The 19,246-nt window shown below is 38.9% G+C and overlaps 1 protein-coding gene across 4 annotated transcripts in view; it reads left to right on the top strand.

Annotated features, from left to right (window-relative positions):
• Positions 1-19,246, top strand: part of TP53I11 (tumor protein p53 inducible protein 11) — an 83,536-nt gene that overhangs the window by 42,061 nt on the left and 22,229 nt on the right. Inside the window, exon 1 of one of the 4 annotated variants that reach the window (XM_063289649.1) lies at positions 7,728-7,746. The exons of 2 other annotated variants lie outside the window; for them this stretch is intronic. The gene's annotated coding sequence lies outside the window, so the exon portion shown is untranslated. Of the gene's footprint in view, positions 1-7,727; positions 7,747-16,624; positions 16,754-19,246 lie in introns of those variants that run through there. One more of the 4 variants, XM_063289648.1, reaches the window with a different exon arrangement.

Here is a 19,246-nt window from a genome sequence, read left to right as displayed (position 1 = left end):
AGATCCAAGAATGTACAGTAAGCCTCACAGCTCTATGAATCCACATCCAGACATGATGTAGAGATCCTCTGTCCGTTCTTTAATACAAGCAACCTAACTTCAATATGGATAAGCATTTTGATGTCAAAGCCAGTAGATAGTAGTAATGGTCGCTTCATGTCATTGTTCTTTTGGGCCATAAGAAGGAAGCAAAATGCTACAAGCAAGAGAAATTAGTTTGATCTCAAAAGACCAGGCGGTGGTTGGGGAAAAGGTTCACAAAGACTGGGCAGCAAGTGGATGAGCTTTGAGTGCATGGTAGAATATTTGTTAAATTGAGAATTGTAATCAAGCACGAGCAGTCATATTGTTCAGCAAAGGGACAAATGGGATAATGACTATGAAGGATCAAAATGATATTAAAACTGCATCTATCCTCCAGCTGTCAAAAAGCAGGGTGTTATTCAAGAAGATCATGAGGAATTGGAAGGAGAACTTCATAGTAGTGTTACCTGATGATCACTTGAGGCACAACTATTTTAGGATTGAACCACATTACCCATTCAGACATCAGATTAGCCAGAATTCATTCTTGCAAATTACTTGATCAAGGCAGTGAGCTGTTCATCAGAAAATCACTGACGTATATCTGGAACCCTCCATTTTTTCATATTGCCTAAGGCATTTTCTATTAAACTAATAGGTGGTTCATTTACCATCACTTTTCCTTGAAGCTGTCTTTAATCCTTTTGCTCATGAAGATAATCTTTTAAAAATACCTGACATACTAGGTAGAATACTAGGGTGGGGCTTACACAAAGGCCAAACATAGGATATGCACATTTAAGCATAGCTGACATTCTCAATCGCATCAATAAGAAGAAAACATGTTCATACATTTTTTTATGAATTAATGCCAAGGCACTGGTTTGCTCAAAACAAATATGACAAATTCAAGTTCATTATATGAACATGTCTAGCTATTTGTCATCAGATTGTGCTGTTTCTCCACAAAATTCACCATTATTATTTTCTTTCTTCCTCAAATTATTATTATTATTATTATTATTATTATTTATTAATCTTGTATGCCACCCAATTCTCAACAAATCTGGGCAGCTTACAACAAACAAAGAAATTACATTAAAATCAATAAAACATAAAAGAAAAGGGTAAAAGATGGCAAACGCAATGAAACAAGGGCTTTCACTCTCTCTCACCAAAGGCCTGGGTGAAGAGCCAGGTCTTCACAGCTCTTCTAAACAGCAGGACCATTGGATCTCAAGGGGAATCTCATTCCAGAGGGTAGGCACTGCTACAGAAAAGCACGCTTCTGGGGTTCCAATAAATATAATGGACAGTAGTAATAACCTTGAGGAACAGGAGGAAGAGCCACAACCAAGGCAGTAGTCAGATAAAAGAAATCTGAGTCTGGGGCAGAACTGTAATTTGAGTAGGTGTCTCAGACATTACCCTCCCTAGTTCTCATGAAGATAAAGGGAGGGAGGGGTGAAGCACATTCAGACTTGCAAGACTCTGTTAATGTAACCTTATAATAAAGTAGTATTAGAATTCATAACTCTGGCATCCTAGTCTGGTCTACGTCGAAGGACTGGCAATAGATGACATTGTTTAATCAAGGGAACCCAGAGCACATCAACTCTACAGGACTGAATCGGCAGGGCAGATGTTATGAGAGACAGGCAGTATCTACTTTTTATCTTCTTTTACTCAGAGTAGTTATGCCCAAGCCAAATGGAAACTGTGAAGTTGCTCCGTTGTATCGAGAAATGCCTGGAATTCATATGCAGTTTGAAGAAATTGTTCATTGGTGAACCTGTGACAGACTGCTGTGATTGTGCAGCTGATGTATTTATCATGGAAGAGAAGACATGACCCATCTGATAAATACAGCTGTTTGTGTTTGCTTTCTTCTCCTCCCCCCAGCCCATTTTTTTTTTAAAGACAGAACACAGAGGCTTTCTGTACATTTGGAAATTTGGAAAGCAATTACCAGCCAAGTAACTGCATGCGCACTGTGTTGAATTATAGCAAATACCTAAGGAGCCTAATAAAATGATTGAGATGTTTCATTTTTCTATGAAGAGAGTAACCAATTTTTATCTCTCTCAAGATGAAAAGTTTCAAAACAAAAAGGCTTTGAGGAAGGCTACCAATCACTAGTCCTTTGGCCAAGGATCCACTATTTCAGTGTTTCTCAACCTTGGCGGCTTTAGGATACGTGGACTTCAACTCCCAGAATTTCCCAGCCAGCAAGAGTGTCTCCCCAGAGAATTGTGACCCACAGCTGCACTTCCAGATTGTAGGTCAGTCACAGGTAGATGTTAGCAGTGATAGGTGGAGAGTAAGCTTTATAGTTATGCAGTTTTCCAAGAGAGGCTGAAAGTGGGGGTGCAAGGTAACTGCAGACAATTTCTGTTAAACCACTGCACCGTGTATGAATTAGGACCTCAGTCAGAAATCTTAATTTGGGATTTCTATCAAAAATATACATGCTTCTGTGTTTAGAGCTTGAATTAGTAAATGAAGCACTCATTCTGAAATTCCCAGCTTTGGCTGGTGCTCTAGCTGTGGTCTTACCTAGGACAGGAGGACCTGGCTACAGTAACTTAACACCATACAGTTAGACTACAGAAATGTACTCTACTTGGGGTTGCTCTTAAAGAGTATCCAGAAACTGCAGTTGGTCCAAAATGCACTGGGCTACATCCATTCAGACTCCCAGCATTGGGAGCATATTACGCCAGTTTTGTGGACCCTGCTGTAATGGGCTGTGCGAATAACCTTGGGAGACAGGAAGAAGAGCCACAGCCTAGACATCAGTCTGATAAAATCTGAGTCCAAAGCAGGAATTGGGGTGGAGAAAGCATCTCAGAAGGGACCCTCCCTAGTTCTCTGGGAAGTAAAGACAGGGGAGGGAAGAAGTGCTTTGAGACTTGCAAGATTCTGTTACTGTGACCTCACGATAAAGGTAGGGTTAGCACTCATGGTTTTGGTTTCCTGTCTGGACTGTCTTGAAGGGCTGACACCTTAACTGGTTACCAATTGGTTTCCGGGTCCAATTTAAGGTGCTGGTATTGAGCTGTAAAACCCTTTATGCCTTGGTGCCTAGGTGCCTTCAGGATCACCTCCTCCCATCAGTATCAGCCTGACCAATTAGATCTGCCACAGAGAACTGCTGCAAACCTCACACTTTCAGAAGCTTCAGGGGCTGAGTGAGGCAGTATTGCTTCTTTGTAGCATGGTGGGAGAGCCTCCCCTTGGAGATCAGACTGGCCCTCTCTCTGCTGATCTTTCAGAAACTCCTGAAGCTCCTGAATTGTTGCAGGGAGCTTTCCCCTGACGTGCATACTGTACTGCCATTTTTATATTTATTTCCTTTATTTGAAGTAGATAGTTCATGGTTTTATTTTTCTATTTTTTAGATATTTTATTCCTACCATTGGTATTTTAATTTGTATCTGTTCTATATAAGTTGCCAAAAATCTTTTTTTTTTAAAATGATTTATTTGTTTTAAATATGTCAAACAAACAAACAAACAAATTAGTGTCTACCTGTTCAGTCTAAGCCTGCTTAGGAGCAGCTCAGTTTCCTGGCTTGATCTTTGTTCCAAAATACTTGCACAAAATATTTTGACTAATTTACATGACATCACAGGCAGTCCTTCCAAAACTTTGTCTGTTCTCTGTTATTACACTGAGGAAGTCAGATGCTAGAAGTTTGCACACGAAAGAAAATTAGATTTTAGTTCAGCTTCAGCAGTCCTGTTAGTTGCCTCTTTCATTTCAGATGACTTTCTACACTCACACAGGCTCCATAGCACAATCTTGCTTTGTAAATTTGAAGTATTGTTTTTAAAATCAGATTTAAAAAGATTCTAATCTGCTTTATACCAATAGATCTCAGGATAGGATACAGTCAGTGAAACATGCCCACGTAAAATAGGTCGATACAATACATTGTCATCAATATCTTGCCTCTCCCCATTGATTTTCATAGGAAATGGTTGTGGAGGTAATGGGATAACTGATGAGGAGTTCTTTTCCACCTCAGCTATTTTAGGAGTCAATTCAGTTTTACTCTATGTACTGCCTATCTATGATCATGAAACTGTTAGGGAGTTGGGGAGGCCTCACCTCAAGTATTGTATCCAGTTCTAGCCCATAGTTTTAAGAAGATTCAGATGGGCTAGAACAGAGATTCAAAAAATGGCAGGGAAGATTATCAGAAGAGTAGAGATTAAGTTTTGTAAGGTGATATAAATGTAACTGAGTAAATTTAACAGAGGAAGATATAACAGTACTCTACCAATACTTGAGAGAATGTCAGATTGAAAGTCAAGATCAATTCTCCCATCACTGCAGGATGCAGAATAAATGGATTTAAGTTTTGCGAAAGCAGATTCTGATTAAATGTCAAGGAAAGCATTTCCAATGATATGAGCAATTAAGCACTGGAACCAATTGCTGAGTGAGGTGATGAGCTCCCTTTTGCTGGATGTGTTCCAGTGGAGGCTAGACAACCATCTGTTGAGGATGCTTTAATTTGGATTCCTGCACTTAGCAGGGCTTAGACTTGATTGCCTAAACATTCCCTCCCAGGTCTTTGATTCTGTGAGTCAGGCTCAACCAAAATTTAAGCATGCATTTTTAAATCAGGAGCAGGAAACCTATGCCCCTTCACACCTGAGTGAACTACAACTTTCAGTGGACCTAAGCCAACATGGCCAAGGCTGTTGGGTGCCAGGAATTGCGATTCAGCATATTTGGAGGAACAGTTTCCCCATCTTTGCTTCAAATATGACAATACTCGTCAGTCTTGGCAAGCTTTCCCAGACTGTTCTTTCTTCCTTTGGCTTATTTCAGTTTTCATAAACAGTATAGGTAGTCCTCACTTACTAACATACAGTAATTGGGACCAGGTACTCTGTTGCTAAGCGATGCTAAGACATGACATCACATGTCCATTTTGACTTACAACGGCAGTTCTGGCAGTCTCAGTTGCTGTCATTAGGCAAATCCCATGCTGTTGCAGCATCCCACAGCTGTGGGATCACCACTTGGAACATCCTGCTGGCTTCCCCATTGACTTTGCTTGTGGGGAGTGAAGGTCACAAATTGCGATCACATGACCATGGAACGTTGCGACTATCATGATTGTGAGCCAGTTGCCAAGCACCCAAATTGTGATTGCATGATCATGGGGACACTGTGAAGGCCACAACTACATAGAACCATTGTGAGGATCCGTCGTAAGTACCTCTCATTCAGCACCGTCATAACTTCAAACAGTTGCTGGACAAGTGGGCGCTGAGTGAGGACTGTATACCTATATTTCATCATTCAGTTGAATGAGTGTGATGTATATTCCAAGAACCATGGAAGTTGCTGCCTCATAAGTTTAATTTATTAGGCTGATCTGCACAAATAGATTGTCCAATGTGCATATGGTCATTAACTGTTTCTCGAGGGCCTTCTCCCCGTCCATGGGAAAGGGACCACCACCAGTCTTCTCCTGCTCCATGTCAAAAGTATTGTCTTCCAACTTGTTCCAGAAGAAGTGGTGCTATCTGATCTGTCCACTGCTCTTCACTTCATTATAAGCATGTGCCTCCCCTCCAATTGGCTACTATGTACCGTGGCAGAAATTCAGTGGTCACTGCCTTCATGTTAGTGAACCACAGCTTTGTCTTGGGTTGCTCTCCCCCTTCTAAAATGACCCTGACCCATGAATATATTCCTTTTGACAAGTTTCTGATGGAAGGGCGAAACAGTGGACCTTTTGTTTCCTTACTAGTTGAAATTGACAAGAGTTCTGTCAGTTTCCCCTTGTAGCTCAGAGACAGAAAGGATGGTGAAACTATAATGCTTCCCTTTTCCTTTTTTTACTGATGGAAAGATGGAGATTTCTCTTTTCTCTTCACAAGGTGAAATTTATAAGACTTTTGCTGGCATGAATTACTATTTTTATTCTATGTCTGTGGTACATCTGGTTATAGAATCATGATAAAAAAAAACTGATGACAATCATGATAAAAATTATGATAAAAACAGCTATTATTACTATTATACTTTCACATTCTAGCTCAAGTGACAGGAAGAATGGTAACATTGTGGTCTTTTCTTTTTCTCCCATACTGATGGATACACCAGACAGGAAGAGGCCAAGAACAAGGGGGATTCAGTGAAGGGGTCATACAAAAGGTCTGTCAGTGGAAAGCTCATATCCTCAAAGACCCCCTTGGACAGGAAATGTCATGACCCCGTTGGAAGGCACAAAGAGCCTCACAACGTGGATCATGATCATTAAGAAAGAGAGGAAGCAGATAATCAAATCAACGCTTAAACCAAGCACCCAAAGCACCCACACCCATGGACTCATATGCAGATGAATAGAAGGACTTCAGATAAGCAGTGATAACCCGCACCTGGTGCCCTGGAGGACACACCTGAACCAAGAGGACAAGAACAGCAACCGGGAAAACACCCACACAGCCATCAAGAAACCCATCAAGGGGAATGGGGACAATGGAGGGTGGAGAAGCACGGGACCCCACAAGAGGGGTATAAACAGGACACCTCACCACCGCATCCCCATTCCCGTTTTTCTCTCTGTCAGTACCGTTTCAATAAACTGGAAATCCTTAATCCCTATTAAGTGAGTCCGTGTCTTATTCGGAACGAGGCTGGCCCTGACAGGAAAGCAGTTGGTGCTTGCTTTCCCAGCACAGGTGGGAGGAGTAAAGAAGCAAGGGAATCCTCCAACTAGGGGCCATGGGAAGCACTGTATGGACAGAATACCAGGCCACCATGATGGCCAAAGTAGAGGAAAGAGTTGAAATTTGGAAAGATGTTTCTTAAACTGGATACATTTCCAGTTGGTTTATGCACAGGAGTCAAGCAATTAAAGGCTGCGGGGTGAGAAAAAACAATGTCCTCTACCAACCAGTGGTAATCTACTGTATAGCTAGAGTGATATAACAGTTTTGCATATAAAACAAAACACACACACAAACATGTTTATAATGCTGTCAGCTAGATCTGAGTTAAAAAGGGTGGTGCTGCATTTGCAAGAATTTCTCTCCATTAAATGTTCTACTCTCTCTTTCATAACTGAAATGGAACATTAATGTGACCTATTACAGGGAAGTATGAAATATTCCACTTGGTTACTTCGACTGAATGAGATGTGATGGGCCATCTTATGAGCTGGGATCTTTGCAAGAAAAAGCCTGTTCTAAAGAAGCCTTTAAAAATGAGAATAAATTCTGATTGCATCATAGCTGAAGAGCACCTGATTGAGAAAGGGTGGCCAAAAAACCCACAAACCTTCCTGTATTCAATAGGTAGAGATGTTTAAGCCCCTTTTAAGCTGAAATAATAGAACGTTGGTAATGCCTAATCAGAAACAGTTTTCCTCTCCTCCACTAACCTGCATTGCAGGCTATGCTCTATCTCACCAGCAAGGCACAACTCATGGTGCTAAGGGGGTGAGGATCACCCACATCACATTACATAGATCATGGTCTAGCATTTTTAAGCATGTATGTGTATGTGTGTATATGCATATACATATACATATATATCTCATAAGTACACATAAGTACACAAGTATCTTGCTTCTTCCATCATCTACATCTGCTGTACACACCTTCCTTTTGACTGAAAGTAGCAAGGAGAGAACATGTGATTTGGACAGCAATGTTTACTTGGTGGAGGCAAAAAAGAGAATAAGGTCCCTCTGGGGTAGGCCATCATGCTTGCTTACTTTTTTAGAACTGTATCAAGAAACCCAATCGTGGATTACTCACTGTGGGTCTAATTTGGCCACGTGGACCCAGGTTAGTTTCTGCTTCTAGCTAGCTTTTTAAAAGAGAAAGAAACAACTACTGTTTTTGGAAGGCAAAAGGAAGAGGGGCCGACCAAGGGCAAGATGGATGGATGATATTCTAGAGGTGACGGACTCGTCCCTGGGGGAGCTGGGGATGTTGACGACCGACAGGAAGCTCTGGCGTGGGCTGGTCCATGAAGTCACGAAGAGTCGGAAGCGACTAAACGAATAAACAACAACAAAATATTTTATTAACCAGGGTGGGTACATGGAGATTCGTGGAAGACACAGCTATCAGTAGCTACTGGTCTTAATGGCTGTGTATCTCCATGCACAATTTACTTATTACAATTTCTTGTAAACCACTCAGAATCTTAGGATCTGGCATTATATTAAAAAGTATAAATAAAGGCAGCTTGCCTTGAATGCATTTAAAAGGAAGTAAAAGGACAACAGTCACCCTCAAGTCATGCTTGTGAGGTCCTAGAGCTTGTGATTGGCCATTATAGAATACAGAAAACGAATGAGAAGACTTTTTGGCCTGTTGCAATGTATTTCTTTTTATGTGCTTAACTTCTCAGTGACGTTAAGCTGGGGCTACGTACATGAGGATGACAAAACTGTGCTACGAAGTTTTAGAATGGGAAGCTATTTAATTCAATACACCAGGGATAAGCTACTACTTCTAGAAGGCTAGAAAATTCTCATTGCCTGGAACGCTAGGCTCTAGGAAAGGGTTTGTTCATTGTTTCACCCGTACACTTACAATGTCACTCCATAATCTTAAAACTCTTTGAAAATACTTTGTAAGAGTGGGGAACTGCTTTTAAGAGTTAACTAATACAACAACAACAAAATCAGTTTGACTAGTTCTGGGGGTTTCTTCATCCACTGTCATTGGCAGGAACGTCCAGGGTTGCTGAAAGAGCTTTTTCATATCATCTGCTGCCTTGCCTCTCTCTTTCTTTTGAAAAAAAGTAGAGATTTTGAGGGGAAGTTATGCTCTCTACCATCAAGCTAACATAGCTAGAATACAAAAAGAAGATAAAGCAGTGGTTCAGAGATAGATATTTTACTAGATACTCTGGGGTAAATGTTGCATGGCATGGAATACAGTGTTGATTAACCTGCACATTAGGTTAAATTAATCTGCAATATGTGCAGATTTAGATGAATGTATGCCCAGCCTGCTTTGAATGAATGACTGCTGATGCTGAACTCCCTAAGCCTTTCGAAGGCAGAAAGCAATTTGGGCTTTTTTGTGACTGCAAAATAAAAAGCTTTGTCATTTAGGTATTTTGTATTCCTTGGGTTTACATTTTTTAAATCCCTTTTATGTCCATCAGAGAAATCTCACAGTAGCATTATAGCAACTTGTTTTTTGACAAAGTGAACTTTTTCAGTTGTACAAATGATGGAAGTCAGTAGGAGCAAAATATCACAATCCTTTGCCCCCTTTTCTTCTTTCCCACAGCATCTGAAAAACCATCACAAGACAGATTCAAATGCAGATTCTGCATTCTGTCTCTCTTGTTCGGTTGTTCTGTGATAAAGGTGCAAGACAGTAAATAAAGAATAGACATTACAAATTGCAGCTCTAGTGCCCATTAAGCATGAAGAACATGGAAGGCCAGCATTTAATAGCCAAAAGTTAGATGTGGTATCTTTCTAAAGTGCACCTCTGCAAGTTGTTACAGAGTTCATCTTAAAAGAGAATTTTCTTCCAGATGTCTGAAATTTAATTATTAGTGTGACAAACTGTTTATGAGGTCTGACCCTTTCCATCAAGAATTCAAACTTGACCTGGTAGGAAGAAATAAAGCACATTTAGGATGATTTGCCGAAGACTTAGGCTGTTAGTGTTATCTGTGAGAAGTGGGTGTGGGCTACGAGTCCCTAAGCCAAATAGAACAAACACACATTCATGCAAAGAAGGATCAGAGAGAATTCTTTATATTCACATAGCACAGAACAATCTATTTCTAATTCCTCTATAATACAATATCAGATGAGATTCTTAGACAAGCTAACCAACTATTCTTTCAAGATCATGGTTAGAAGAATGAGGGTTGTTTCAAACATCTGATGATTCAACCGTTAGTTGGCACACTTGCCACATGCAGCTAATTCTGTGTGTACATTATCATAGGCCATCCATCTAAATATATTCTCCTGAGATGATTGCCATTATTTCTGGAAGGCAAGAATGTCACCTTATCCTTAAGGGAAGATTGTACCATTCCAGACATCAGGTTATATTTGGTTCAGACTGCTAATTGCTGACTATACTGCATGGCACAGCAGATTAGAAATTACTAGATGTTTTATAGTTTGCCTTGCCCTCCCATTGCTTTTGTACAGAAATGGTAAATGAGACTTATACTGAGGATTCTTCCTTATGGGAAGGCTGCAGTCTTGCAAGCCTTTGGTTTTGCGGTATTCTCCAAGAATATCCACTATGACTGAAAGCATTTATCATGAGCATGTTTGTTCAGAGCAGCAACCACCACACCAAGTATTTTATTTTGCCTTTCAGTCTAAATTTGCACTGAGTTTAGCTATTCCCCAAGGAGAGGAGACATGCTTGTTGCTTTTGTATGCAAGTGAAGGAGTTGGAAACACTCTAGAGGCCGTGAAACTTGAGGCAGAGGAAGCACCATATGCACATTTTAATTTGGAGGAGAATATTAGTAAATCAACCCCCCCCCCCAAAGTATTTAGGCACAGGCCAGTGAAGTGATAAGAATTCTGGAAAGAAGAATGGTTAATCTGATAGAAATCAACTTAATTTGACAGAAAGCATCCCAGTTCTCTAAGACTGATATCTAATAACACCATATCAAAGCCAGGAAGGACTATAAAATGTTAGGTATTAGATTTATAAATTCTTTGTTTGATTCTTAAATAGATAAAGCTAAAGAAAGTGACCGACACAAAAATTTGTTAAAGATAACACTTTGTAAGCTTATCTCAAGAAACATTACATCAGTAAAGAAATCTGAAATAAAAATATTATCTTTCCTTTCATAGTGATGAAGGACTTTAATTGTCCCAGCATCTATTGGGAGACAAACTCTATCAAGCATGGTCCTTCCAGGAAAATCCTGGCTTGTCTTGCTGACAACTTTCTCCTTCAGAAGGGAGAAGGCATAAGAAAATCAGTATTGTGCTCCACATTGGATACGTTAATAGATCTTGACTCTACAGCCACTTAAACTTGTATCCCAGAATGTGTTTCTTGGCAGAGGCTCACTGACATGACATGGCTAGATTAGTTTCTTCAATCCAGACTAGAATGAAGCAAAATACACACAGAGGAACCACCTAGTGCAAGGAATCAAAGCACAAGGAACCAAAGCCTATATATAGATTTGTACTCCAGAATTGAAAAATCAGGTTTTTTTTTCCTTTCTTACTCAGCTGGCCATTTTCTTCAAGACCATTGAATGCATACGGGTTATGTTGGCATAAAGGTTCTCATGAGTGTAGGGACTGCTGATTCCTTTTTTGTTAGCTTCATTCCTGACAATCTTGATTTGATGCTAGTTAATAGGAAAGCCCGGGGAGGAAGCTAGGACATTGGAGCAAAATGTAATATCAGAGCTGTTAATTTTAGGGGAAACTAAAACTAAAACTAAGCATAATCAAATGTGTATCTTGCACTTCAAGAAAGCAGACTTTAATAAACTCAAAGCAACACTAAGTCTTCTCCCACAAAAAAGTATATATTTCATCAAGTAATTCTGAAGAGCTGGAGGAAAGGACAGGATTGAAGCTTGAGAATGACAGAAAGGTAATCAGAGAAGACTTTTTTACTTTGAGTTCAAATCTCCAAGAACAGATGAATTGCATCCTAGGGTACTGTAGGAACTAGCTAATGAATTGACCAAATTCTTAGGTTTTATCCTTGAGAGATCCTGGAGAACTGTAAAGTGTCAGAAGATTGGAGGAGAGCAAATGGTGTCTATATCTTCAAAAAAGGGGGAAAGAGAAAACTACACACCAGTCAGTTTAATATCAATACATATGAAGATTCTAGAGCAGGTAATAAGCACCAGTAAGACTATGAAAATATTGCAGTAATAAAGTTATCATGCATTTGTCAAGAATAATTTTTACCAGATTAACTTTATCTCATTTTTTAAAAATATACAGCTTCCTTAATAAATTGTGGGAATGCTGTTGACATACTGTGTATTAATTTCAACAAGCCCCATGATCAGCAAGAAGGTTAAGTATGGGCTAGATGTAGTGACACTTAATTGGATACATTTTTATTATAACTTTATTGAGTTATTTAAACAGTAGAAATAATAGCAATTAAAAACAAATAATAGCAATTATGGGGAAAAAAAACTAATACATGTATTCAAAATTTTACAAGAAATACAATAGAGTTAAATTTTTGGTGCTTTTCCTCTAATGTTAAAATACTAATATTTATACAGATTATTACAATCTAATTTTTAAACAATACTTTAAACCTAGACCATATTGGAATCACCGTATTGGACCATATTGGAATCACAATACACCCTAATCAAGGAATTATTAACTCAGGCAATCAACCAAGCAGCAAACAACAGCCCAATCAAAGAACTCCCAAGGAGAGAACAACACCCCTACCAACACAAGCAGGGCAAGCCACTGTATATAAACTGAGAGCAAGGCCCACTCCCTCTTTGCAATGAAGATGTTGCCTAGTCTGGCAATGAAATGTCTGCAAGAAAATAACAAGGCTCAAAGAGCATCAAGGACTCCATATGGAATCATATTGCCTTGTTGTTCAGTCGTTAAGTCATGTCTGACTCTTCATGACCGCATGGACCATAGCACGCCAGGCCTTCCTGTCCTCCACTGTCTCCCAGAGTTTACTCAGATTCATGTTAATTGCATCGGTGATGCTATCTAACCATCTCATCCTCTACTGTTCCCTTCTCCTTCTGCCTTCAGTCTTTCCTAGCATCAGGGTCTTTTCCAATGAGTCCTCTCTTTGCATTAGGTGGCCATTTAACTTTTTACAGTTAAATCATATTGCCTACTCTTACCTTTTTTTGCTGATACAAAGCTAGTTCAAAGGTTAAGAATTGACAAATTTTGTTAAGCCAAATAAACAAGGTATTTTCCTAGGAGTAAATATCCCTAGCTATTTGACAGAATCAGGACATTGAATAAGTCCTTTTTAAAAAACCTACACCTAGGAATATCTTACTACCAATTGGCATAATATTTAACTAATTCCAGTTTGTTGCATAGCAGAATGTTTACCATATTCTGTGCCATTTCCATATATCTAGGTAAAGACCTTTGATAATCATTAAAAGGACCCCAAATATTATCTTCATGTAATAACAACTTATATTCAGATTTTGCTTGCCAAAGTTTCCAACACCAAATTAAATACTGAAGGGACATCTTTGACATATTCCATGTTTCATTTTGATTCCAGAGGAGATAATCCCATTCATAATTACCCAAGCAGAGGGATTAAAATAAAATTTTATCCAAGAAATACATTCTACAGAAAATCCATTATTCTTCTTAACTTAATCCAAAATTATATTTTACTTCATATCAGAAGCTTTTTCTGCATTTAATGATGCCATAACAACTACTTTATTTTTGTCAGCATACAGTGCTAAACTATCCGTAATAGTCTGATTTAATTAGATGCTTGACATTCTTTCATAAAACCATGTTGTGTGGATGTATTGTTGAAGGTAATACCTTCTATAACAGTGTTTCTCAACCGTGGCAACTTTCATATGTGTGGACTTCAAATCCCAGAATTCCCCAGCCAGCATGATCTATAATCTTGATCAAGATCTATAATCTTGCCAAGTAGCTGTTAAATCTTGGCATCAACATTTAAGAAGAATATTTGGTGATAACTAGCAAAATTCAGAGAGTCCTTTCTGCCTTTCAAAACAGCTGTTCAGGCAGCTTCAAGCTGTTCAGGTAGGAGCTCTTTTTCTGAAGATTCTTTATGTATCTTAACAGATTAGGAGTCAAGCTCTCCTTAAATTGTTTTTTGCCAATCACCCAAGGGCGTTTCCAGATGTCATTGTTTCAGAAGTGACAAACATTTCCTGTAAAGATAAAGGCAACTAAATCTGTTGGATGGGCAACCAAGATTTCTGGGAAAAATGGTCTCAAATTTCTGGGAAATCCATTTGCTTACTGGATATTTCTACATTTACAGAATATCATCCTTTATTGAACTCCATACATTGGGAGTTGATTTTGTTATAATCACTATGGGCTGTCCCCCAAGAAACTCTTATTGGAAGTATTATCTTACATTGTTTCAACTGTTTCAAAGAACAAGCCAGTACTTTATGAAGGTTTTCTTCCTGTTCCCAGTACATCTGTTTAATGCACCTGAACAAATATTCAGTACTGAGAATATATAATTGAGCAAGCTTCAATTTAAATAATCTAAAAGTGTGATATTCTTCCAGAATCTGATTTCTACTGTATTTTTCAAAAGCTTCCTTTACTTTCTTTTCTACCTCTGAAATGTGATTCTCTTTTTCTTTTCAGAGATGCATAGGCTATTAATGGACCATTTATAGCCTATTTATCTGAAAAATATATGTCTATATCTTATTGTTATTCATCAGATTGAGACTCACTTAGCAAAGAGGTGTTAAAATATCACCACCCAGTACAGTTGAACGAGTGTTGTAGTATGAACTAAATTAACCATTGATTAAAATATTTTAATATGGAACATAAACTACGCTTATTTGAATGTAACTTTCTCCCTGTGCCTGCTAAACTGAATTCCTAAATGTTTGTGCAAAGAGCATTCTAACTCTGAGGACTCTTTTTTTTCCCTTGAAATCTTATTCCAATTCAGTAATGGATGCAAAATCCTTGTCTACAATTAACTGGTCCATGTGTAATTCCCAAAGGTTTGCAAAGCAGTTATATAAAATGTCAATTTATCTTTGTTTGGATCATAAAAAATTAACCAGGTAATCCAACAATCTGAATTTTTACTACCAAAATTTTTTACTACCAAAATTAGGTAATATCCTTCAGTGTCCAAAATCCCTTATTCAGCTATAAAATTAAATGATGTATTAATTAGATTTGCCACCCCTCTGCTAATTGTCAGCCTTTCTGCTTACATGAATCTGATCAACCCATTTTCCAATCAAAAGATGTTTTTCATCAAGGTAAGGTAAAGGTAAAGGTTTCCCTCGACGTAAAGTCCAGTCGTGTCCGCCTCTAGGGGGCGGTGCTCATCTCCGTTTCTAAGCCATGGAGCCGGCATTGTCATAGACACTTCCGGGTCATGTGGCCAGCATGACGACTCGGAACGCCGTTACCTTCCCGCCGAAGCGGTACCAATTAATCTACTCACATTTGCATGTTTTCGAACTGCTTGGTGTGCAGAAGCTGGGACGAGCAACGGGAGCTCACCCCGCCGCGCGGTTTCGAACCGCCGACCTTCCGATCGGCAGCTCAGCGGTTTAACCCGCAGCGCCACCGCATCCCTATTTCATCAAGGAGAATATAAATTTCTTCCAAGAAAACCACTTCAGGTTGTATTATCATCAATTTATGAAAAAACCTCCTCCATTTTATTATAGCTGTCAACACTGTGCTATTCCATAAAGCAAATACAGAATTGTTCGACAAAACAACCAACAGTATTAGATACATTCTTTTCTAGAGTGGAAATAGGATTAGATCCCAAGTCTTAGTTAAAATACAAAGTTCAAAAAGGGTTTGGGTTGAAATTTCTTAGTACTATAGCCGTTATATAGAATGCCTCACCCATAGAAGTACAGATGGCTTCAGCTCTCCTTGTTTTTCAGAAACAAATTAATGTACTATTCCAATGAACATTTGGCCATTTACCCCTAAATAAAGTGTAAAAAGTTAAAACAATAAATGCTAAAAATGGGCAAAGAAAAAAAGAATTGTGGCTTTGGTTGCTGCCATAATATTTAAAGAAATCCTGCACAACATTGAATAAACAAGTAAACAAAAATACAAGTTAAAATAAAATAATTAAAGCTAACATTAAAGTGGGAATAAACTAATTATTTAAGGACTAAGCCACAGAATCTCATTCTCCTTCCCTGCTAAGCTGCAATCCTTTAAAAAGGAAAACAGGGGATAAGGACCAAATCCCTCATTCCATATATATGTAATAATATATGAAATTATCCCTCCGATCAGACAAATCATTTCTTAGTGGGTTGTTGTAGTGTTCTTGTCACAATTTGAATATCTATCCATTGCTAAAGATAGTTGAGAGCCATCTCAGGATCATAGATCTTCCTTAACCATTATCTAGAAGAAGCCAAAACTGTAGAATATAAAGAAAATAACTGCTTGTTGCCACACCATGGGATGTGCTTGGTGAAACTTTATATTTACTGTATTCACCAACCCTTCTGGGAGTAGCATTAGATTTTTTTACCCTATATTCAATATGGCTGCTTGCGATATATTAATCATGATAAAAAAAAGAATTCCATAACAACAGGTTTAGGACTTCAAAGACAGTTATGTTTTGAAGGCATGTGAAAAACTGAATCAAGCAATTCGTCATTGACTACACGCTCTGAATGCATTTTTCCATAGTATTTGCAAGGGGCTGTTTATCTTTCTCATGAATTTATTTTTCAGCTAATTCAACCTTAACATCTGGCTCTTTTTGCTTTTTTTAAATACAATCTTTCTCCAATAGATCTACTTTTTAACAGCAACTTCTGAAAGACATCGATTAATTGCTGGTATCGTCACCAACCACTCAACATTTGTTATGCCTTATACAGAAATATCAGAATAAATTTCTGCTGTTAAAATCACTCTCCACCGAGAGATTTCAGAGAGTTTCAGCCAAAGTCAGCCACAGCTGTGGAAGCTGTCCAGAAGAAGCCATCTGTTCCATGGGAGGAGGTGAGGGAGAAGGAGAAAAACTACACCTTGTGTTGACAAGGCATTTTATCTGTCCAAAATTAAAAGAGTGACAAAAAATAAAAAATAAAAACAGACTTGGTATACTTTGATTAACAGTTTTCTTCACTACAGTCAAAAGTGTTGTTTTCACAACTTGCAGAGGGAGAGAAACAACTCTATCTCAACAGACCACCATCTTGCGAGGATTTCTGACAATTAAGTAGATACCTAACTGGCTTGAAAATTTTATTCAAAGAGTTCTCACCAGTGGTTGCTCATCACACTGAAGAGAGGTATCAAATGGAGTCCCAGAAGGATTAGTTGTGGATTCTTTACCGTTCAGTATTTTCATTAATAACTTGGGTGAAGAGGTGGAGAAATGGGCTGAAAGTAGCAGAGTAACAGACAAAGCTGCAAAGTCCTTCAGTTTAGGAATCAAAAACCAGATGCACATACCTGATCATCGTTCTTCTGAAGAAATGCAGTTTTAGGCTGCATCAACCAAAGTAACATTTCCAAAGCACCTATAGCCCCTCCTCTTCACATGGAAGCTGGTCCTGAATTGGAGAAGCTGTTTCCCCATGGGATCTCCCGGCAGTTTCCCTCAGGAGAAACCTCCATCTTTGCTTGCCTCATCAAGGTGTTCTCTGTATCTTCCATGAAATTGACATTCTGTGTATTTCTTCAGCAGAGAGAAAGAGAGAGGAGTTCTCCTCCATTGCTGGATCTCTGTGGTTAATGGAAGGGAAGTGCTTCTCACGTTTGAATTATAATTAAACTATGGAAACTAAAATAAAGCCTATTTCCTAAGCATATTTGCTTAAAAATTCATTCCAACAGAATAAATAGGAGATACTTCTGAGAAAGTGATGGTGAGAAATGTTCATATTAATTGTTTGTTCCAAGTTCTGGAGTGTAGCTCAGTACTGCCTACTTTCTGTGCCATCTTTTTTTCTTTTCTTGTGGGATCACGGTCTCTCGCAAATAGACTGGTATTACCATCATAATTGCCTGATTCTAATTTATGTTATCTCTCTCTCTGCATCTCTCTCTGGCCATGGGGGCCCACTGGCATGACTAAATGCTATACTTTCTTGTCTTTAAAATAGAACTGGAACAGCAAACCTCCTATAGTTCTTCTGGAATCATAAACCTCCCCATTTTCTATGAGCTGGAGGGAAGACAGGCTCTTGGCTGATAACAAAGCTTCCCACACCCACTATAATTAATAAGATGAAAGCACACAAAGCAGCTGTCTTCAGTGGATTTCAGTGACTGCCCTGTCTGGTTGCAGAACCTGAGAAATCTGCAGATACCCAAAATACTAATCTGCAACACATCTGCCTCCAGATGCGTTGGGAATATAGCCCCCAGAATTCTCAGCCAGCATGGCCAGAGATGGTCACATCATATCTAGATGATACCAAGGTGGAAATGGCTGGTCTTCAAGAACATGAACTGCCTGATTTAAGGTTTCTAATCTCGCAGCAGCTGCTTTACGAAACAATTGGTCATGCTGGTAGGGACTGATCAATTATAGTTCCAGATGCCTAGGAAATATTGGGTTGGGGAAAGTTGGGTCAGAGTATTGGATAATGATCATAGAAACCCTGGTTCCCACCCACCCCCCTTGAATTTTAGTGGTTGTCCTTGAGTAAATCTTTCTCTGGCATTTGTGAAACACATTGCGAGTTATGGAAATAAAATTGGAGTGGGACCATATATTATGTGCTTATTATGTGCTAGGGCTATGCACAAAGAGATTTTTTAAAAAGTATTATTTATCAAATTTTTATCACCACCCATCTCCCCCACATGGGAAACCCTGGGCGGTTCACAATAAGAACATTCAGTAAAATCATAAATACAACCAATAATCAGTCAGCATAAAATGCAATAAAGTCCAAGCCATGGCAGATTTTGCTTTGACAACAGTTCAAGAAAAGTATCCCTTGGATTTGCCCAGTAAGAGCATCTTGTGTTCAGCTACTGTTTTTGAGGTAGACTGGTTGATGCTGATGAGTCCCGCCTTGACTTTCACGGGGGCAGAGTAGAATGATGAATCAATGCTTTGCAATGTCACAGTGGTTGCCAGAACTCTGTGAGGCAAGGCATCTCATTGAGGCAGAACCCTGTGATCCCCACACCCCTGCTTTGTGCAATCTGTGAGCTGAATCCTATGCCTGAGTGTTTTGTTGCTGTTGCTTCTCAGGCTAGGAAGCATGAAAAAGCTGATCTTGTAAATGTTTAAGAGTCCTTTGAGATATAACTTTAGAAGCAGAATTTACTGCCATGCTTGCATGTTCCTCTCTCAAGTTTTCCAAGGAATATTCTGGGGTTAAAAGTATTTTGTTGCCGTAATTGTCAGGGGTGATTAGAATTTTGTGACAAAAGAATAAAGTAGCTTGGGATACTGTGTTTGGCTGAATCGTTTGCATTAAATGAAAAGGATTTTCATGAACATCTTTTTAAAAATCTGGATCTGACTCTCCC

Source organism: Candoia aspera, chromosome 1 (assembly GCF_035149785.1).
Source record: "Candoia aspera isolate rCanAsp1 chromosome 1, rCanAsp1.hap2, whole genome shotgun sequence".
Lineage (NCBI taxonomy): Eukaryota > Metazoa > Chordata > Lepidosauria > Squamata > Boidae > Candoia > Candoia aspera.
This window is presented reverse-complemented; position numbering and strand designations above follow the sequence as displayed.